General features: G+C 37.5%; 2 pseudogenes across 1 annotated transcript; both read right to left on the bottom strand.

The window, feature by feature from the left end:
- Positions 1-7,194, bottom strand: part of LOC143878796 (subtilisin-like protease SBT4.3) — a 32,695-nt pseudogene extending 25,501 nt beyond the window's left edge.
- A 6,254-nt stretch (positions 7,195-13,448) lies between these two features.
- LOC143880007 (subtilisin-like protease SBT4.3) lies at positions 13,449-20,005 on the bottom strand (annotated as a pseudogene). Its single transcript, XR_013251473.1, has 9 exons — positions 19,908-20,005; positions 19,258-19,322; positions 18,924-19,168; positions 16,512-16,998; positions 16,190-16,287; positions 15,878-16,102; positions 15,653-15,761; positions 14,563-14,776; positions 13,449-14,122 (listed from the first exon to the last, which is right to left on the bottom strand). The product of XR_013251473.1 is annotated as a subtilisin-like protease SBT4.3 (transcript).
- Between the last annotated feature and the right edge of the window lie 4,231 nt (positions 20,006-24,236).

Genomic DNA, 24,236 nt, shown 5'->3' on the forward strand with positions numbered 1-24,236 from the left:
ACTGAATCCTTAACACAATGAATGGTTATTTCATGATTATAACCATAGTAATGATGATATGCATCAAGTGCCTCGATCCATTCTAGAAATGAATCATCGACATCTCTATAGGGATAGTGGTGTTCATCATAACCATAGAGATATGGAACAAATGGTGGAGTCATAAGAATCGGTGTTGAAAACTGAAATCAGCCATCTGATTTGTCTATCATGTCGAATGGAAGACTCTGCTTTTTCGTGGATCTTAGATCGGGCTCCCAGATAGCTCGGATCAATGGTCGGACCAAAACGGATGGACGCCCAAAGTTGGTCGTTGTAGTGCTTGCACTCACTATTGACTACTGAAAGTGGGCTGAAAGGGGAACTTAATAGGGTGAGAAGTGGCTGCAAAATAGTGGGAAGAAGGGACTGGAATAAGTTGTGGTCGGGTGCCTTTTGTGTGGAGACGGAAGGTTATAACAAACCAGTTTTGATGGCAGTTGAGGATAAAGGATTGCTGTTTTGGATGGGGTTTTAGGAAGGAGGTGGTGAGACGGTTACGTTAAGGTTTTGTTGAAAGTGTTTTGGGTTGTCTGCAATGAACAAAGAACCGAAACAAAAAGGGAAAAGTGGGTTTCAGTTTCAAGTACTGAATAACGATGGCGTGAAGGTGGTTGTTGATGGCGCACTTGAATCCGACCACTTCTTGACGATGTAATAGAGTAAGATGCTTGGATCTTTTAGCTCTAATATCAAATTTGATGTAGGATAGGAAAGAGAAATAGAAGAAAGGGAATAAAAGAGAAGAAGAAGAGAATAGATGAGAAAAGAAGAGAAGAATAGAAGAAGAATAGGGGAAGAAGAAGAGAGAAGAAGAATAAGTAGAGAAGAAGAGACGAAATTAAGGAGAAGTAGAAGAAGAAGAGGAGAAGAGAGGGAAGAATAGGAGAAGAGAAGGAGAAGAAGATTGGGAATAATAGAAATCTGGGGGTGAAGCTCTCAATCAATTCAATTAATCATCAAATTTTTTTTAAAATTCCTAATACATTGAGGCCTATTTATCGGCAAATAAATTCCATGGAAAATAAAAGCCCTAACAACTAAAAACATGAAAATAAATATCCTAGAATCTAAATAACATGAAATAAATTCCTAAACTAAATAACATGGAAATATAAATCCTAATGGGCAAATATGCCACTTATTGGCCTATTATCTGCATCACCTAAAGTTTTCAAGCTCAATGTCGATGGTTACTCCCTTCGCAACCTCGGAAAAGCGGGAATCAGAGGAGCATTTAGAGTTACTGTTAGAATATGTGGGATCCAATGGTTTGATTGGGTTAAGATCTCACCGTTGGATCATCTTGGAGGTAGATTGCGTAAGTTGTCTAAATGAGGCAACTAGATAAATTAGGCAAGTGGATTAGGAGAGGCAAGAAAGATAGATTAGGAAAGTAGATTTGATTAGGTAGATTTTCTTCTATAATTAGCTTAATTTCATTCCATGTTTATCATGTAAGTGCTCTATATAAGCACACATTCATCTTCTTGTAAATGTATCCAAAAGTTTAGTGAAATCTCCTAAATTTATCATGGTATCAGAGAAAGCCGACCCGAACACGCATTGAGGACAACCACAAAAGCTCTCCTCTCCGGTGTATGGCTAGCCGTACACCTGGCCTTTTGCTGCAAGTCCTACCATCTACTTCATGTCTTCCTCGTTGCATTCTTTTTTTTCAACGCTTGTCTTCTTTCTTATCCCTTATTGCCGTTTATGCACCCAAGAAACTGTATTGGAATCTGATAGAATTTCCAATCCTTAAGAGGAAAATAAAGGAGAAAACAAGATTAATAACTCGCCTAAATTCGAGAGAAGGCGAAAACTCTCCAAAGTTTCATTTAACGCAACTGTCTTCCTCTACAAGTAATAGACGATTATTATTTAATAGCAAAATGGCTAAAAAGTAGCCTACGATATCTAAACAGAAAGATGAGATGGCAAGGAATCTATCCTAAGAGATATGAGAGAGGACGATTAATGATAACCACACCAAAGAGATAAAATAGGGAACGATTTGGGGAATCGTAACAGAATCCTAGCTTTCCATCTACTCCTTGGGGGTTTCATCCTCGTCTTATATCCTTTAGATCCGGATCCATCTTTGTTGTTCCTTTTACCTTGCTATCTCCATCAGCCAAACCCCAATACTGCTTCTCGTCATACACTTCCTGCTGCTGTCATTTTCACCTTAGCGACAACGTTTCCTTTTATTAACATTCTTGAAGGAAAAGGTTGCAGCATCATCCATTTCTAATTCCTAAAGCCTTACATGGTCTTCTTTGCACCACATTTCAAAGCCTTGCACGGTTTTCCAAGGAGCAGCCCATCATGATGAGAGATATAGTGGAAAATTGGCACCCCTTAAAAGTTTCTAATTTTCCAGCAATCATCTAATTTCATTTAAAGACCCAAAAGAGTACCCCCAAATAATCGATAATAGTACTCCTTTCCTCTAAAATTTCCTATATATTTTCCCTTAGTATTTTTTATAAGTGCCTCGTTCTCATCTTATGTGTCAGACTCCCAAATTGATAATCACATTCAAATTTGATATCCGCACCTCTTTTCAAAAAAAAAAATCTCTATTGTCCAAATGCTTAGAGTTTTATGTTGATATTTGCCAACATTCGTGTTACTCACTAGTTGTCGCTTTCTCATTTATACCTCTAAATTATTCCTCTTTTAGCTGTGGTGCTTCATTTATTTTGAAGCGAGTGCCTAAAAGAGAATTTTAATTTCATGAGGATCGGTACTCAATGCCGACCTATGATGTCTTGCCCATCGAGCCCATTTCTTGCCCATTCCGGCACTGGTCCATTTTGACCTATTTCTTGCCCATTCCGACATTGGTCCATAGTGACCCATTTTAAGAAGGTTCGGTATTTAAAATCGGCCTAAATATGCCTCGCCCATGCAGGCTTGAGTCAAATCCAGTTCATTGAAGCTCTTCGTGGCTTATCTTCCAAGCGACACATTCTCGGTAACAAGCAGGGATCATTATCTTTTCTCGGCAATCAATATCAGAGGACATTCTATATCATCAGTCACCATCATCAAGGGATCTTCGTCGTCAACTTCTGACATTATTTATCAAATTGTTAGAAATTTGGGGAATCCTATTGTATTTGGGAATTTTATTGTAATCAAACGTATATCGATTTCCAATCCATATACGTTTCAAAGGGCATGTTAGAATATGTGGGATCCAATGGTTCGAATGGGTTAAGATCTCACCGTTGGATCATCTTGGAGGTAGATTGCGTAAGTTGTCTAAATGAGGCAACTAGATAAATTAGGCAAGTGGATTAGGAGAAGCATCCAAGAGAGATTAGGAAAGTAGATTTGATTAGGTAGATTTGATTAGTATTATTTCCTCCTATAATTATCTTAATTTCATTGCATGTTTATCATGTAAGTGCTCTATATAAGCACACATTCATCTTCTTGTAAATGTATCCAAAAATTTAGAGAAATCTGCTAAATTTATCAGATAGTAATGGCACTATCATTTATGTCTTATCTGGGCCGGTAGGAATAATGGACTCTACTGAAAGCAGAGGTTCATGCTCTTCACTACATTATGAGCTTTTTTAGGGAGCAAACGGAAGGCAAGTTGTAAGTAAAAGTGGACTCTTCAGATGTAATTTCTTAGGCTCAAAGCATGAGCATTGATTCAATAAGATTACTTAAGTGTTTAGATGAGATTAGTTCTAAGATTAGTGATAGTTTCCTCTTTTGCTCATGTCCCTAGGAGTGCCAACGATGCAGTGGATCGACTAGCTAAATCTGAGGCTTTGAGAGACTTACTTTACTCTGGATCCTCTCTCTCCCCATTGATGTGAACTGTAGTCCTTTTTATGTTATGAATATAGTTATCTTTTTCAAAAGAAAAGAAGAAAAGATTTGTAAGACATGAATGAAATGATCACCTTGAGAATGTCGCTTGTAATGATGTTGGGTCCTCTAGAAGAGAAAGAAGCAACTATGGGACCTTTAGATTTTAATCCCTCACTTTTCAATATGTTGCTTGAGGATTCCTGTAGAGTTAAAAACAGGTTTGGGTTATATAAGCAGTTGGTTTTGATTTATAACAACATTATTTCAAAGACAATATCATAAACATAATTTAATGATTACTTTGTTTTGTTCATGTATAATTGAACGGCGGCACTACTTTCCGGGCTTAGAAGAGTCGCAGGAATAGGATAAGCCCAAGAAAAATCGGGGTAGTTCATTACGGTATCCTCTAAAATCATTCCCAGAGCTCCAGCTAATAAAGGTCCTTCCCCATTGGAGTACTGGTCACAGAATACGATCTTTCCCTTAACTAATTCTTTATCCAAGCAGTCACGATTGCAACTCCTGAAACATGATAATAAAAGTAAGCGTAGTTTCATTTTTCTCAAGAAGAAAGCACAATTCTGAAATCATCTAGAACGCGAGTTTTACCGGGCAGAGTCGATGTCGCAACTAGATGATGCAGCATCCCCTCCACTTATCATGGGAAACAACGTCCCGTTCAATTCGAAGGTGTTGACAGCATTTCCCTGACCGCATTACATTAATTAATTTGGTAGCCCAATACAAAATTCACTTAAAAACTAATCCATTGAAGCAAAATTACAGTGAAAAATTGGAAAACATAAGTCTTCAAAACTATGTGAAACAACCAATTACTGCAAAAGCTTAAGCTGTTACAGTTGGTGTTATTTCATCATTTATACTTCAAAACCCCCTCACATGTGGCCCCTTTTTCTGGGTTGGCTGTACACGCAGGTTTTGAACGACCTGCCGCAATAGCTCTGATACCATATGAAACAACCAATCACTCCAAAAAGCTTAAGCTGTTAGAGATGGTGTTATTTAATAATTTATACTTAAGCAAACTCACCACAAGTGTAACTCCATTTCGAAGGGCAATCTTATTTTGTATCCTGCCATCCGTGATTGATGCCGCCACAGTGAACAGCCATGGAGCAACAATACCCACAGATCTTTGTTGCGGACCCATATTACCAGCAGATTGTGATGTGAGGATTCCTTTGTTCATGGCATGGAAAGAACCGATGGCAACTGAATCATCTGTGTAGTTTGATGGAGAACTCCCCAATGAAACAGAAAGGATGTCAACACCGTCGGCAATGGCATCATCAAATGCGGCCAAGATAGATTCCTCTGTACAACCAAGCGGACTGCAGACCTTGTACATGGCAATCCTTGCAGAGGGAACTGCTCCCCTTGCAGTGCGTTGTGCCAAACCAAGAAAACTTGCTCCTTTCACCTCGCGGCCCGCCGCTGTTGATGAAGTGTGGCTCCCGTGTCCGAGTTCATCAATCGGAGAATCTCCAGTGTAAAATCGAGCTCCGATCAACTTTCTGATGAACTTTAATTAGTAGAGACTAGAGACCATAGTCACAAATATCTCGCTCTTTTTTTTTAATGACACAATATTTTGAGATTTTTGGATAAAACAACAAAATCCCTCATAAAAATATTGAAGTATTTTATCTTGGCTACTGGTGTTGGCACTACCATGATTTTATAATTGTACAGACCCAGCTAGTCTTTGCTTTTTTAAACAGTTGTCAAATGCTATTACAGTTCCCAAAATGGTCTTGCAACCTTAAAAAAGAAAAGACTTGCTGGGTTTGTGGTATTATTAAAACATGGTAGTGCCAATATCAGTTGCCTTTATTTTTTATCGACCAAAAACAATGACAATGCTGATAAATTCAAGATATTATGTTTTTTCCTAATTTTGTTCTTAATTCATTTTTCTGTCTTTCTATATATAAGCAAAAAATAAAAATAAAATAAATAAAATATAAATAAATAAATAAATAAATAAATAAATATATATATATATATATATATATATATATATATATATATATATACATCGAGATACACCTTTCCCAAAAGAAGAAATTCCAGAGACAAATATTTGTTAATATGGTGTAGACCATCTTAGAGTTACAGTCAATGGGAGATTAGAGCAGCAAATGATATAAAGAAAACTTTACTTGTTGCAAGTGAAATTTCCTTCCACTTCTTCGGAGGAGGACCGAAACCTTCGTCGTTAAAGCTTTCAGAATCCGGCCAGATTCCGCTGTCAAGCACCCCAATGATGACATTGCTTTCAACGGTTGGGATTCTCTTCACAGTCTCAGGGAGACCGAGGAAATCCCATGATCTTGTTGTGAGAGGCTTGTAAATCTTACTAGGAAATACAGACACTACTCCTTCCATACCTGTAGAAATTATTGTAAATTTATGTTATTGTCACTAGTGTGGGACTACATATTTTTCCACTCTATAAAAGTAAAACATTTTCACTGACTAGCAATCTTTCTTTGCTCTTGATCTGTTAGCTTGGCCGCGAATCCATTGAAACTCCTACTGTAACTATGTGTCAGAGACTCTGTTGCAGAGCTGCACAAAGAGAAAATGATTATTTTGTTAATTAAAAAGGCTATGCACTTGAAAGAAAATGTATACATAGGGTAGTTGAAAATAATATATATTTGGGGTCTATAAATATAAATTTTCTATAGATATTAAATATCTACATAATAACGAATAATATTAAGACAAGCAAACTATCTATTTTCTATAGTATACATTATTCTTGTAGCTAGGTTTCTATGAGATGTTACAAATGTAAGTTTCATTATAAATATGGGAAATGATATTTACGCCCCTTTTATCACCAGGGACACCCATTTGCCAGTGTACTTTGCAATCAAAGCCACTGGATATTTTGACATAAAGTACAACAACCCCCTTTTTGCCATTGATACACTGATGCTGGGTGTCCCTAGTGATCAAAAGGGGCGTAAATATCACTTCCCTATAAATATTTGTAAAACATTGCGCATTGACACCTAAGATGTAAAGATATCTTGGAACAGAAGAATTATACTGTTAAGCAAATATATTTCTAGTAAAAAAAAAGTAAAATTCATAGGATAGATCAAATCTAGGGCCCCACATGTTAATTGATCCAAACCATCTAGTTACTAGGTCCCACTGCCAGCCCTATCAATAACATTACCTCTCTTCAAGAACTTCTTGTAGAATATTATGGTGGTGAGATAATGCCATATATTCTCCCTCAGGTAAGGCTCCCATGTACACAATGTAAACCTGCATTATGTGCCACACATGTGATCCATTGCATGCATACAAATCTTCTAAGTTCAATAGAAAAAACAAAATAGAGTTTTTATACGGCGTCCAGCATTACTGCACGTAATCGGGGCAGCACGGATGTTGTACCCTCATAATGAAAAAATTAAAAACGCACAACTACCATGTAATTTCACAAAAAATATATGATAATGATGATCCATGCAAGTTCATATATGAGGGAAAAAGTTCGTTTTTTTTGGAATGCATGATTATATGTGGTTGCATGTATTTGAGTGAAAGAAGCATGCAAAATCATGAAGAACTACAGTGACTTGCCTTTCTATCTCCATCAAGAGCAACAGAAGGATTGGCAAAGGTGGCTAAGAGACTGAAGAGGGTGAGAAGAAATGCAGAATTGTTTTTTAAATCTGCCATTGGGTTTTGTTTAGAAAAGTCCACAATATAAGCGGGAAGATGAATTGCAATTTATAGCCCAATGGAAATCAACATAAAATGATTTCATTAATTTTCATAACAGTAGGGGGATAAAAATGATTTCAATGACTTTCCATAATAGTAGGGGGATAAATTTCCTTCTATATGTATTTTCCTTATCTAGATGTGCGAAAACAAGTGTCTCGTCCATGTCCATTCAGTAACACGTAGGGGTGTAAACGAGCCGAGCCGAGCTTGGCCAGGCTCGGCTCGGCTCGGCTCGTTAAGCTCAAAAGCTCGGCTCGGGCTCGGCTCGGCTCGGGCTCAGGCTCGGCTCGGCTCGGTCAGGCTAGGCCAGGCTCGCGAGCCTTACCGAGCTCGGGTTATATTATGTTCACACCCCTCATCTTCCCTGGACAGCCCTACTCGTGTAATTTGACTACTTTTTTTACACTATGGGGGGTGGTCCTAGTAACAAATGGGGTTCCAAAAATGAAGTGACATAATTTGCCCCCCCTTTCACTCCCTGGAAGTCTTTCATATGATCCCCCCGAAACCCCTATCCTCCACTCATGAACTCTGGAACTGGCTTTAAGCTTAAACTCAAATAGCCTTATAGCGCGAGTCCTTCAAACCACATGATTGTTCTAGAATGGCTATTCCTCATCCTCACAATCGTCGCTCCTTGTGATGCTGCGGAACCATGGCAGCAGGGAGTGTGCCTTTAAGGAATGACATGTGGAGCAGAAGTTCGTTTCGAGACTCTTGTTCTTCCCCAGTGCGCTCTGGGCTGACTGCCGGCCAGTCTTTCTTGCTTGTCTTTTTCCCAGGGACTGACTTGACTTTATATGAATAGATTTCACTCCTAGCTGCCGCATACCACGGTGGGGTCTTCGACTGGGGTGAAGTCGTAACAAGGTAGCCGTAGGGGAACCTGTGGCTGGATTGAATCCTTCGCGATGGAAATGCCCTCTTCCATGGACCTGCAAGCAACGGCTGGCTGAAAAGCCGTTGCGCCTACACCGTTCTTTGTTCAACCGACTGAAGAGGCACAGTTGGATACCGGAGAAAACCAAAATGGAGTGCCAAAAGCATACTAGTCCTAGCCTACTCATATTCAAAGGTTTTCGGGGCGAATCATAAAAAAGAAAGAGGAGCATATAACTACGAGGCTATAAAGAGTGGGTAGGTTTTACCCGCATCACCATCTTGACTTGACTTCATTGAATTTCTTTTGTTTATATTCCTTCTCCTAAAGCGGGTGAGACAGAAAACGATAGCGAATGAAACGGATCAACTGTAGTTATTGGAGACGAATCAACTGGCGCATATCGAAGAGCTGGTGGGGAAGAAGACAACCCTTTTAATGTATAAATTAATATATAATATATATATTTAAATATATTAAATTCTTAAGGAGCCTTAACAAGCCGAGCCGGGCCGAGCCTGGCCTAAATTAGGCTCGGCTCGGCTCGTTTAGGATTCGAGCCGAGCTCAAGCGAGCCTCCGAGCCCGAGCCAAAATTGACACCCTTAGTAACACGAGCCATTTCTTGAAAAGGAAATTGGAGAAGCTCCAGAGGACAGTTGGGTTTCCATTTTGACCTCAATTAATTTTTTTCCAGTTATTTGGTTTGACTTGGTTTTCTTTAATGACCCTGGCTGTTTTTGGTGACGATATGATTTCATAATAGATTTTCCTGAATAAAAAAAAAAGGAAAAAATACAGATGTGTCACCCCCCCCAACTTTCTGATACATTCAACTAAAACCCAGACTTTTAAAAGTCCCCAACTACACCCGTGAGGTTTAAATTTGTATGAGGTAGACCGCCTCAGTTGACAGTCCATCCACTGATCGAAGGGTTAGGATGATCATATGGAGCGTATTTTTTGGGCACACCCTATCTATGTTAGGGCCCATCAAATGAACACTTTGGATCATCCAAACAATGTGGGCACAGTGTTTTTGGTAGTGTTTGGATTTGGATTTGGGGTTTTGGGGGGGTGGTTATGGAATCTTCATTTGCATTGATAGTGTTTCAAAAGAGGGGTCTACCTTATACAAATTGAAACCTTGGTGACTTTTAAAAGTCAGGGTTATAATTGAATGTGTCAGAAAAATGAGAGGGGTGTAACTGTATTTTTCCCTAAAAAAAAATAAAGCTGAAGACAGAATCCAAGGGAGTTGGAGAGAGTATTGTAAGAAATTGAAATACCCCAAACCCATTTTCGTAGATCAATCTCTTAAGAGGGGTAATCCCATATGTGTAATATTTTATTTTATTTAAGAGGGGCATTTCAGTCAATTTGGGGCCTTGATTATGCATAACTTAGATTAGAAATACTAATCTATGATTAATCTCTTAATTTTCAATAGAGGAAACCCTAACGAGAGAGAGAGAGAGAGAGAGAGAGAGAGAGAGAGAGAGAGAGAGAGAGAGAGAGACGAGCCCGAGGGAGATTTCACCGCTGGAGAATCAAATTGAGGTAGGAACATGATTAATGCATCATTTAAGTTGTGCATTCTCTTTGATTTACATTTGGAATAATGGGTCCCTTCAATAAGAAGTGTCTCAAAGAAACCCACAAGAATAAACTACTAGGCATTCAACAAGTTTTGTTCGAGAACCATCATATGATTCAATAGTAATTAAAAAACACATGACTTCCTTTTGAGATGATGGAAAATATTTGGGAAAATGATATCCTAAGTCCTTAATTCCCTTGTGTTGATAATGGAACTCCTCAATTCACTATTTTTTCTATTGGCAGTTAATAGCTATTTGAGAATCATCTGAAAGCAATGTGGTACATTGTACAAAACAACAATGCAATGATATCAAAACAATTAAAATCAATGGGTTCGATGCAGACATATAAAAATTCTCAATGCCAAAATCTACTGCAAGGGTCAACGCTCACATAAATTTGACGAAAAACAAGGGGAAAATACACAAATAACAAAACCACTAGAAAATGATAAGGATAGCAAATTTACTGATTAACATCCACTTCAACTCCACAGCATCATTTATCCATAAAATTCATTAAAATCTCCCCTCAGTTTCAATTTGGTGACCAAAACAATATGAGAAAGCAGCATATTCTGCTGGTGGAGTTAGACTCAGCATACATCTTACTATGTAGATTGCCTCAGCAGATACACATGAGGGTGGAAATTTCAGCATCTGAAATTTCACCATACACAACTCCATCAGGTAGAAACACACCATTTCCAACTGTACGACCACGCAACAAACAGAACCCATTCTCTAAGCAATTCCATATCATTTAAACAGAAAATCAAAAGGACCCAAAAAATTAGGAACAAAAATTGTCTTACCATGGTGTCAGATTCTGATTCTGCTGACTTAAGAAATCTTTTCATGAATACAAATGTTACACTGCAGGGTATTTAGTATTGATTTCTCCTGCAATGACCACAAAAATGACTAAAGAAATCATAGCATTTGTATAGTTCAAAAGACCAGTACATTTTTTCTTCACTTTAATTAGGGATAATATGAGAAAATACCATTTTCCAGCATACAGTTGATCCCAACAAGTTACAGGGATTTTCTCATCACATTTCGATAAGATGAGACCTCCACCAAACTCAAACCCTTGGGAGATAAATACCCTCACTCAAAGAGGAAAGAGCTTCCTTGATGAAGGGGGTTTAGGGTTGGAAAACCATTGATATGTTTTCCAAGCTGGTTTTCATCTTCTTCTTCTTTTTCTGCAAGCTGGTTTTCATCTCTCCCTCCCCCCATCGGTGTAATAATGATAAGGGTTTGGTTTTTCCTCTTCTTAGATTAGGGTTTTGATTTCCTATTCTTTAGATTGGGGTTTCATTTTTTATTATTGACTTTTGTCTTTTTATATGACTCTGTCAAATTGAAGCTTGGATTCCCTTCTGCACTTCATGATTTCAACATCAATCTTGACCTTTTTAGAATAATCTCCAACTGGGTAGTCGTTTGACTGCACAGAAGAGCTGCTTTTTATATGAAAAATGGAGCAATTTTTGGGGCATAATTGGTCTTCTTTCTGCTTTAGGTAATGGAAATTAGAATCTTAGCTAGAATGTTGGGTTTTTTGTGAATTTATGCTGTGGATTTTTTATTCTTGGGGCTTTTTTGGCATATAGTTCAGACTCTGTCAACAGTAGTTTAGCATGCCTTCTCATTAAAAAATAGTGGTTTCTTACTGATTTTCTGCTCATTGATTAGTTAGCTAGAATTTGGGTTTTTGTTGAATTTTGCATAGTTTCCTTCAACTTGCCATAGATTTCGATTCCCAGTTGAATTGGAAATGGAGAAGAAGATGAACCCAAGTCATTGCAAATGGAGAAGACGATGAACCAGGCAAGCAGTAACAATCGATTTCAAAATCTAGAAAAGAGGGAAGGCACAAACAGCTTGTCTGGTGAAGAACTAAATGGAAAGCACACACAGCTTACTTGGCATTCTAGCTCATTTCCTCTAAATTGATTTTATATGTAGTTATCCATTAGATTCTTGTATCTCATGAAGTGGATGTAATTGTTCTTGGGATACCATCATTGGAGTAGTGAAAATGACATTCAGACTAGACTATTCTTTGATATTGTGTTGGACCATTCCATATTAGCAATTGGAAGTAGATTTTTAATCTTATGGCATGAAGGTGAGAAGTGAGATAGATAGGAATTGTTGGGTTAAATTTATATTATGTGTGGGCCCCATACTGAATTAGCTAGGAATTGTGAGTGGAACCTATATTCAAGGTTTTAAATTTCAGTTTCGGAGTGCGTTTCGGTCCTCACTGAAACCAAAATTTCAGCCGAAATTTCGAAAATTTGGAGGAAATCTCTCAAAATCAATTAACGTAACATTTTATCCCCTACAAAATTTCGGCGAAATCCCTGAATTTTCGGCCCAAAATTTCGGGTCGAAATTTAAAACCTTGCCTATATTACATGCCTAGACTGCCACATTCAGTTCTAGATAATGATTGGAATCAACTTACTAAAGTTTCTGCCTAGTTTCTTTGCAACTGAACACAATACTTAATTTTTTCTGTTCAGTTTCTATGGGTTTCTGAGCAACTGAATGATCAGATCATAGGTTTTCCATTATAGTTTCGTTTCTTTTCCATTTTGCCACATCAGTTTCTTCTCCTTTCCTTCTTGCGGAAAGCAAGTGAACAGAGCCATGTGCAAGTGAATTGCATTGAAACTGGTTTCAGCACTGCAGGTGAATCCTGTGTTTTATTTCTTGTTGGGAACTGGTATTACCACCCATTCTTTTGATCTCTCCCATCTTGTACACTCTTTCGTTTTAGCTCTTTCACGGAGAAAATTCTCTTTCGGTCCCCACCTTCATTCCATGAAAAGAACTACTAAGAAGCATGTAAACTGCTAATACTACTTTGTGCCGCCACATCAGATTGCTTCTTTGCTGGTTTAGTGTTTAGATCATGTACTTTCTAGCAGTCTTAGTTATTTGAACTGAATGATTATATGGAAATTGATTAAAAAATGGGACTGATAGAAGAGAGGGGACATGGATTTTCTACCCATAATTGGGCTCCTTTGGCAGGATGATCTTACCATCACTAAGTAGTTTTTTGTTCTTGTCAGGTTTCCATACATTGAGAGAGAGGAGTTATTCTTCTAGAATACTGCCATTCAACATGGTTGTTACGCCAATTAATTTACAATGTTTAGAAACCGATTTTCGATTACATCTCCTACCCTTCCACCGTACAACGGAAGGGTAACAAGGGGCTTTATAAGAAAGACCCTGCATGAAAAGGTTGAAATGGTATCAACCTACAAATATCGTAGCCATAAAATTAAATTTTTTCATTTTTTTGGAAAGTAATTATTTCTATTGAAAGAAAGATGAAGAAGAAAATGAAAATACAACCAACCCCAATAAACCAAGCTCTTGATCAAGCTTTTAGATATCACTTCTACTACTGATTCAGAATTTTTGGATATTATATGTGGACACAACTATAGGGCTTCTCACACTGTGAATACCATCAGACCACACAAGTGAAAGGGAGTACTGGCTAGTTGCCTTTAAGCCCTTTCCGGAAACTGTTACGACAAAATGATGCTTCCCGTGCAATGATTTGAAAGATAGAACACTAGGAGTCACAATGATCTTTAGTTGAGATGACCCAAATACTGTTGCTTTGTATGTGGAATAATTCCTCAAACCAACGTTAGTGACTACCCTCGAGAAATTGACGTTGAAAGGCTTTCCAGATTCAACGTTAACAGCCATGGAAGGATAATTCAAATCCCTCACGGATAGAGTAGTACCAGTGGGACAACTGCTCTGATCCCCAGAAATGAGCCTAACCATCTTTGTAGTATAACCTTCGGCGCATAGCATTTTAATGTAGTCATCTTTAGAAGCCTCATACACCAATCCAGGATGAACAGCTTTAACTGGATCGATATTGCCAGCACCGTAGCCGAACTCAGCGGCTGCATCATTACTAGAGTTCATTGGAGAAGCTGAAAAATGAAAAATAAAAAGTGGGTTAACATTCTAGTATATATTTAAGGATGAGATAAATTTTGTGTTAAAGAGTTAAGTAAGAGGATAGAGCAAAACATGAGTTATGGCTGAAAAAAATTATGGAAGTTTAGATCGTAAAATAGTATAATTAGTAGGCTCTCTTTTCCTAAAAGTTCCCAAAAATATATCTATAGATACTTATGAGTCGTTGAGTAAAAAACAGAATTTTCGAATTATGGAGATATGAGAAGGGTAATTTTATATAAAAATTTTGAGAGAATTTTGAAATGGCAGTCACCCCTAAGCCACAGCAATGGGCCAGGCAATGCTTGCCTACCAAATGAACACACGTAACCAAGAAGCTTTTCACTTCAATATAATTCAATTTTTATTGGTAGAACCCGTAGTTAAATCGAAAATAAACAGGATAAATTACCAGTAGTCATTAGAGCAGACTTGATGGTTGAAGGGGACCAATCTGGGTGAAAAGTCATTACATAAGCAGCTGCTCCAGTAGCATGGGGGCATGCCATAGAAGTCCCTGATATTATGTTGAACTTCACAGATCTCTTATCTTCTTCGAAACTTGTCAGCTTTCGTAGGGGCAAAAACGCAGCTAAGATATCTACTCCCGGTGCACTTATATCTGGCTACAATACATATTGAACAAATGTAACTCATGTGATTTCAAGTCAATTGAAAGAAGATCTAGGTCAAAGAATTGTTAAGTCTCTTTAGATTAAAAGATCGGTGTTAGTAATGGAGTCATTGTCCGAAAGAATCAAAACAATAGATAGAATGAAAGAGTGATTTGTAGTACATGGATGGAAAGGAACACTTGGTCTCTTTCGAGGAAAAGTCTTCATCTTCACCTATGATGGCATGGAATGTCAAATTCAGCAAGGCAAATTTGGCTCAACAAAATAGTGCATTTTGGGGTTGCACTAAAGATTATATTTTAAAGAATTGGAAGATGATCGTGGTAGATTCCTTAAGAAAGGAAAATACATTATCTACTTGGAGATCCCGTCACCTAATGTTTTCAAGCTAAATGTCGATGGTTGCTCTTGCTCCCTTGGCAACCCTGGCAAAGCGGCGACCAGAGGCTTGTTTAGAGATAGAAATGGCACTTCATCAACATCTTATCTGGGCCGGTTGGAATATCGGACTCTACTCAAGCGGTGGTCCGTGCTCTTCACTACGGTATGAGCTTCTTTAGGGGCCAAATGGAAGGCAAGTTGGAGGTAGAAGGGGATTCTTCAAATCTAATTTCTTAGGTTCGAAGCACAACCATTGGTCCATGAAGATTAGCTAAATTTTTAGATGAGATTAGTTCTATGATTAGCAATAGTTTCCTTTCTTTTGCTCTAGCGGGTTGTCTGGCTAAATCCGGGCTTTGAGAGGGAGACTTTATTCCGGGTCCTCTCTCCTCATTGATGTGAATCTGTAGACCTTTTTATGCTATGAATATAGTTATATGTTTAAAAAAGAAGAAGAGATTTGTAAGACATGAATGAAATGATCACCTTGAGAATGCCTGTTGTAATGGAGTTGGGTCCTCTAGAAGAGAAAGAAGCAACTTTGGGAGCTTTTGATTTGAATCCCTTACTTTTCAATATGTTTGCTTGAGGATTCCTGTAGAGTTAAAAAACAGCTTTGTGTTATATAAGCAGTTGGTTTTGATTTATTTCAAAGGCTGTATCATAGCACATAATTTAAGCAATATCATAACACATAATTTAATCGATTACTTTGTTTTGTTTATGTATAATTGAACGGCCACACTACTGCTCCGACTTAAAAGAGTCGCAGGAAGAGGATAAGCTACAGATGAATCGGGGAAATTCATTTGGCTATCTTCTGCAATCATTCCCAAAGCTCCAGCTAAAAGAGGTCCTTTCCCGTTGGAGAACTGCTCACAGAAAACAATCTTTCCTTTAACTAATTTTTTATCCAAGCAGTCACGATTGCAACCCCTGAAACATGAGGATAAAAGTTAGCTTATTTGCAATTTTCTCAAGAAGAAAGCACAATTCTGAAATCATCTTGATCGCGAATTTTACTGGGCAGAACCGTTGTGGCAACTAGATGACGCAGCATCCCTTCCACTTATCAAGGGAAACAACGTCCCGTTCAATTCAAAGGTGTTGACAGCGTTTCCCTGACCACAATAAACTAATTAGTAAGCCTCAATACCAAATTCACATCAAAACCAATTCATTCAAGCAAAAGTACAATAAAAATGGGAAAACATAAGTCTCCAAAGACACAAATTTTGATGAGGAAAAAGTTATTTTAGATCATTCTACTCTCTTTTTGGGTTTTCACTGCAGATTCGATCGGATAATGAATTTATGTGAAAAGAAAAAAGATGGTCTTTCTCACCACAAGTGTAATTCCATTTCCAAGTTCAATCTTATTTTCTATCCGCCGATCAGTGCTCGTTGCCGCCACAGTTAACAGCCATGGAGCAACACTACCCACAGATCCAAGTCGCGGACCACCATTTCCGGCGGATTGTGATGTGAGGATTCCATTGTTCATGGCATGGAAAGAACCAATGGCAATAGAATCATTTACGTAGTCTGATGGAAGTTTAAGCCCCAATGAAACAGAGAGGATATCAACACCATCTGAAATGGCATCGTCAAATGCGGCCAAGATGGCTTCATCGGTACAACCATCTGGACCGCAGACCTTGTACATGGCAATCCTTGCAGATGGAACTGCTCCCCTTGCAGTGCCTTGTGCCAAACCAAGAAGACTCGCCCCTTTCACCCCGCGGCCAGCAGCTGTTGATTAAGTGTGGGTCCCGTGTCCTAGTTTGTCAATCGGAGAATCTCCGGTGTAAGATCGAGCTCCGATCAATTTTCTGCCAATTAGTGGAGACCATAGTAAAACATATCTCTAACGGTTTTTAAAATGTCGCAATATTTGGTGATTTTTTTGATAAAACAACATAATCCAAAATTTTCAAAGACAGATATCTTCATATTTTATTTTTTATGGAGAAAATACCATGATAATGTCACAATTAATTCCCGATATTATTTTGGGAAATGATATCAGCACAACCATGTTTTAATAATTGCCAGGCCCGGCTTGATTTTTCTTTTTTAAATGGCTTGTGACAGCCTTTTGGGAACTGTACAATCACCTTTTGACAGCTCTTTAAATACTAAAAGACAAGATGTGTTAGTGAAATTATCAAAACATGGTTCTGCCGATATCATTTCCCTATTATTTTTTGCCCTAATTTTCTTTTTTTCTTTTCTATGTTTATATATTTGTTTTCCAATCTTTCCTTATATAAAGTCGAAAATAACAAAAAATAAAATAAAGTATCGCGAGATACACCTTTCCCGAGAAGAAATTCAGGAGACAAATATTTTGACTATGGTAAACTATGTTGCATGGATTCTTTGCCCCCTATGCTGAATCTATGTCGACAAGTTTCCACATGTGAATTAGACATGGATTCACATGGAACACGCCGAGATTCTTATCGTAGCTGTGTCTCGCATGAGTCTTGTCTTTTTCGGTAGAATCCGATTCATCGTTGTCTCTTTTAAAATGTGAATCCTGTATATTTCCCTTTAAACATGTTTTCTTCTTAACTTTTTTTTTATTTGAAAGCACAACCCGTATTCTTTTAATGAAAACCCTAGCTCCTCGACCCCCGAACATCTGCCCCCTTCCTCCTTCGACTCTCTTAGTACAAAACTTGCCTCAACCCCCTTCCTCCTTCGACACACACTCATAGAGAGAGAGAGAGAGAGAGAGAGAGAGAGAGAGAGAGAGAGAGAGAGAGAGAGAGAGGAGAGTGTTTCTGAGCTCGAGCATAGATAAGCTTTTATGAGCTCGAGCACAGAAACTCATGTGGGCCCACATTTTTTGGGTGATCCAAAGCGTTCATTTGAAAGGCCCTTACATAGATAGGGTGTGTACTAAAAATTAGGTCCATAGAATCATCCTAACCCATCCAAAAGTGGAGGGCACAATGGACATATAATGTTTCTCCACAAATCTGCCCATTTTTTCCTCCACAAATGGAAGGGTTAGGATGATCCTAACCACCTGATTTTTTGTGGACACCTTATCAAATGAATGCTTTGGATCACCCCAAAAATGTTGGCCCACACTATTTTGGATCTCGAGCTCAGATAAGATTATCTGAGCCGGAGCGCAGAAACACTTTCCTCATATATATATATATATATATATATAGGGAAATGTTATCAGCACTACTGTATTTTGATGAGGGCACTCCTCACTTTATTAAAAGTATGGTACGGCCCACACCGTAGGATGATCCAAGCCGTCCATTAGATGGGCCACAGCCTAAATAGGTTGTGCCCCAAAAATCATTTCCGTAGGTTAATCCTAACCCTCCGATCTGAATGTTAGAGGGTTGATCCTAACCCTCTATAGATCGGAGGGTTAGGATCAACCTATGGAAAAGAAAATTTAGGGCACAACCTATTTAGGCTGTGGCCCATCTAATGGACGGTTAGGATCATCCTATGGTGCAGGCCATACCGTACTTTTAATAAAGTGAGGAGTACCCTCATCAAAATACAGTAGTGCTGATAACATTTCCCTATATATATATATATATATATATATATATATATATATATATATATATTTTGAAAATTTATCTTTATTTAAAATTAACGAATCCGTGTCTAATCCCAACACCCGAATCCGAATCAATGCAACACTGATGGTAAAAACCATCTTAGATATACAGTCAATGGGAGATTAGAGCGGCAAATGTTATAAAGAATACTTTACTTGTTGCAAGTGAAATTTAGAAGATTGGCACTTTCCCTTCCATTTCTTCAGAGGGGGGCCGAAACCTTCGTCGTTAAAGCTTTCGGAATCCGGCCAGATTCCGGTGTCAAGCACACCAATGATCACATCGCTTTCAACGGTTGGGATTCTCTTCGCAGTCTCAGGGAGACCGAGGAAATCCCATGATCTTGTTGTGAGAGGCTTGTAAATCTTACTAGAAAACACAGATACTACTCCTTCCATACCTGTAGAAATTAATGTAAATTTATGTTATTGTCACAAGTGTGGGAGTACATATTTTTCCACTCTATAAAAGTAAAACATTTTCACCGACTAGCAATCTTTCTTTGCTCTTGATCTGTTAGCTTGGCTGCGAATCCATTGAAACTCCTACTGTAACTATGTATCAAAGACTCAGTTGCAGAGCTGCACAAAGAGATGATTATGTTGTTAATTAAAAAGGCTTTGCACCTGACAGAAAATGTATAAATAGGGTAGTTGAAAATAATATTTGGGGTCTATAAATATAAATTTTCTATAGATATTAAATATCTTACATAATAACGAATAATATTAAGACAAAAAAATTATCTGTTTTCTATAGTATACATTATTCTTGTAGGTTTCTATAAGATGTTACAAATGTAAGTTTCTATATAAATAATTGTAAAACATTGACCCATTGACAACTAAGATGTAAATATATCTTGGAACAGAAGTATTATACTGTTAAGCAAATATATTTCCAGTAAAAAAATTAAGGCTTTGTTTCTTTCGACATAAAACTGGATGTAAAATTTGTTCTAGGTTTACTTTCGACGTAAAAATGGATGTGTACATAAAACAAATTTTACATCCATTTTTACGTAGAAAGAAACGGAGCCTAAAATTCGTAGGAAAGATCAAATCTAGACCCCTCATGTTCATTATCCAAACTGTCTATTTTCATAGGTCCAACTACTACCAGCCCTATCAAAACATTACCTCTCTTCGAGAACTTCTTGCAGAATATTATGGTGGTGAGATAATGCCATATATTCTTCCTCAGGTAGGGCTCCCATGTACACAATGTAGGCCTGCATTATGATCCAAAGGCAGCCGGCCTTTTCAGAGGCTAGCTGTCGTTGGATCATTTATCGAGGGCGGCACGAACGGTGAACAAAAGCACACGAACACCATGTAATTTCATAGAAAAATCTATGATAATAAAAATATATGATAATGATCCATGCAAGTACATATATGAGGGAAAAGGTTATTTTCTTTTAATATATACATGATTGTATATGGCTGCAGGTATTTGAGAGAAAGAAGCATGCAAAATCATGAAGAACTAAAGTGACTTGCCTTTCTATCTCCATCAAGAGCAACACAAGGATTGGCAAATATGGCCAAGAGACTGATGAGGGTGAGAAGAAATGCCGAATTGTTTTTTAAATCTGCCATTGGGTATAGTTTAGAAAAGTCCACAACATAAGCAGCAAGATGAATTGCAATTTATAGGCCAATGGAAATCCACATAAAATAATTTCATCAATGAATTTCCATAATAGTAGAGGGATATATTTCCTTGCATCTGGTTTTTCTTTTTCTGGATGTTCCAAAACATGTTTCTCATCCATATCCATTCAGTGGTAATTGGAGAAAGCACAGCCCATATTTTCATATATAGAAGCTCGAGAGGACAATAGGGTTTCTATATATGTTTAACCTCATTTAGGTAAGAACATGATTAATGCATCATTTAAGCTGTGCATTCTCATTTGATTTACATTTGGAATAGCTTAATTTTGGGAAAATTGGGATTTCCTTTTGCTTCGATTATCTAGCGAGTTTCAAGCGAACTTGATGGACTAGTTGGAATCCTCTCATCTTAAGCTTTCCATCGGGACCAACCTCGTTAGTTTCCGTTGAGCAATTTGACAGTTATGATCAAACAGATATAGAAACCCTAGTTTTAAGCAAATTTAATTTCCAACTTTGAGGCCGCCGGAAAATACCTTTCCGGTGACCTTTATTGCCAGCCTCTAATGATGACAGATAGTCCACCACAAAACCCTCATGGCAGCACGACCTAACTACCCTGGAGTGTGTGAGTCGGAAGCCCAAAAGTTAGCCAAAACCCAGAAACACCGTGAGTAAAAAAATTTGACTAGAAGGGTCCGCATGGTTGACTGTAAGAACCAAGGTTGGCCGTTTCGTTCTCAGAGATTTTTCGTAGGTCTCTGGACAATCGACCGCCCCCCTTCTCAGAGGATCTGATTCGATCGACTGTCCGAGGTGTTGTCCATTTGACTTTATATTTTCCGGAATGAGACCCTAGGGCATGCTTTGAACTATGAAACCCTGGGGCATTTTCGGCGCAAAGCAAGCGGCTATAGCCATTGGGCTATTTTAGCATTTTTTTTAGCATTGGCTTAAGCAACAAGCAAGCAAAAGAGTTCTCTGTGTGGTCTCCACTTTGAACATTTAGTGTTTTCTGATTTTTCGCATTTTTTATGTTTTTCAAACATTTTCTTTGATTTACAGAGTGCATTTTCAGTACAAATTTCTCTAATTTCATATGTGATGAAATCATACGAAACCTTAAAATTCGTACGAAAAATTACACTAAAAAATTCTCTTGTTAAAGAATTTTCGTACGTGTTGAAAACGTACGAAATTCCATAAAATGTATGAAAATCTTTAACAGACCCCTAATTTTCAAATTATTTTGAGCAGATCTGATTCGATCTAAGCTTAGCAACTCCCTAGCATAGTCCCCAAAATTCTATAGAGCTCCCAAAAACCCACAGATGTGGTCCTTTGTGTTTTTCTCTTTTAAAATCTTTTGAAATGATTTGAAATCCTAAAATTTTGAAATAAAACCTTAGAAAAACAAATCAAGATCCTTAGTAGAACCAGATGTGATAAGGCCTAATAGTCGCCACCTAGGAATGGACCTAGGACCTTTGATTGACTCTGTCTTATGGCTTAGATCTAACGAAAGCACTAGGTTATGCTAGGTTACATGAATGGAAGGTGTCAAGCACCATTTACGCCCAGGAAATCCTGGTCTTATAAATCAAATCTACTTATTTGAAACCTCTATTGAAAATTCAGAGAATTACAAGTTGCTTAAATTTGTTTAGAAATTTCGTACAACAACTAATCTGTCTTGAATTTTCGTACAAAACAGAACACATTTTCGTATGAAATTTCGTGCAGATTTGAATTTGAAAAATTCCCAAGAAATGATTTTTTGTACGAATTGAATTGTCTGCAAATTTTAAGTTTAATTCGTACGAAATTCCAAATTCTAAGAATTTTTCACAATTCTCTAGAAAATTCGAGATCCGATATCTAGTGATATAGTTAGGGATTATTCAAAACCTAATTACTACCAATTTACCTACTAGATCTCTTGAAAATTCAAATTATATTGAATTTCATTGGATATTCTTAAGAATTGTGGAAGAATTCTCCACAATTCTCAAGTTTCAGCATTGGATCTCACTCGAATTTGAGAATTCTATGTAGATCTAGATAAAAACATGCTAATCTAATCTAGATCTACCTGAATTGGGAGAAAACCTTAAGAATTAGGGTTGAAAACCCTAATTCCCTTGGTTTCCTCCTAATTTAGAGCTAAGCAATTCTAAGGAATTGAAATAAAGAAGTGAAATTACTATGAGATTCTAGCGTGCTCCGCTGAGAATTCCGACGGACTTTAGCGGTGCTCCAATTCGTCAACTATCCTATCTGGCCAATTCAACGAAGTATTCAAATAAGCGGGTCAGAAAAGGCCTTTAGTACCTTGATCTCCCTCTGAAATATCTCTTGTGAAGTGTCGGTCGGATTCCGATCGTCTCCGGCGAGAATTCAAACTCTCTCTTAAAACTGGGAAGGAATTTCCCAAATTTTGAAGAAATTTGAGCTCAAAAAAATTCTCTTTTTTTAAACACATAGAAGTAGGGCCTATTTATAGGCACAAATGAGAGGAAAATTTTTCCCTCATTTGAAAAATTGGTTACAGATTTGGATTTCGTACGAGTTAAATTTCATACAAATTTGGAATTTCGTACAAGCTGAAATCTCAAACAAACTGGTTGTTCGTATATATGGAATTTCATACATTTAGAAACATACGAAATGTACATATTGACAGGAGCTCAGAAACTGTCTAGCTTTTCAACTGTTTTCCTTATTTTTGGGCTCGATCTCAGGGATCACATGTGTGCAAGCTTAGGGCTATAATTGCAATATGTCAAGTTTGTACTGACTTTGAATGATATCTTTGGGATCAAACGTTATGAGCTGGGAATTTCCCCACTTTCTGTGGCTACAATAGACTGTAATTTTGCTATTAAGGGAGTGCCGAAACTTCCCGGCTCTCGTGCTGAAGATACAATATCACAAGGATACGTATTATCCCCCAAACATGGATTCATCATCAGAATGATCATCGTGACAAACTGTCATCAGTCCGGTCTTGGAAAATGGGATGTCTACAGATACCAAATGAAATCACAATAGGCAACCCAAGACTGGGGGTGAATTGGGTCTAAATAAAAGTTTAACACTTTTAAATTTAATTACCTAGAAATTAAAGTGCAACTAATCCTTATTAAAATTAAATTAAAAATAATCAAAGTAAAAGATGTTACCAAGAAAGTGTAAAGGAGAAAGAGCCAATGGGCACAAGAGATTTTTAAATGGTTCGGACCTTGGATCTAACACCAAGACCTACATCCACTCTTCCCAAGGTTGGTTTCTTAGGGACTTCCACTTTTAGATCCTCCTTACTTTACATGCCGGATCAAAGAACCCTCTTTAATGCTTGATTCACCTCTCTTAGCGGGCTGAATTGAAGACCCTCTTTACAATGTTTGAAGAACAACAAAGAACACTCGTAGGCCCTTGAATCCTTGATACACATTGTAAGGTCACAATCTCTCCAAATTCAAAGTACAATAAAGCTTAATGGCGATCTTCAATGGATGTGAAATTTCAAAAAATTTTAAAATCCCAATTGGCAACTAAGAGGGGGTGAACTGGTTATCTAATAGAAATTTTACCTTTTTAAAACTTTTGCACTTAAATATTAATTTCACTTTTAATCAATTTATATTGATTAACACCAATAAGCATTCAACACTTCAATGTATATTGATTAACATCAATAAGCTTTCAACATTAGTTTTATGTTTGTTAACTTGATCAATGTAATTTGATTACACAAATAAGCATTAGTCAATTGATTGGCCAAATCCAAGAGATATCTTCAATAAGCATAAATCAAAGGTATTCACATCGTAATTTGATTACACAAAT

This window comes from Tasmannia lanceolata, unplaced genomic scaffold, assembly GCF_043159265.1.
Source record: "Tasmannia lanceolata isolate RefF3 unplaced genomic scaffold, GAP_Taslan_0.1 ptg000006l, whole genome shotgun sequence".
Lineage (NCBI taxonomy): Eukaryota > Viridiplantae > Streptophyta > Magnoliopsida > Canellales > Winteraceae > Tasmannia > Tasmannia lanceolata.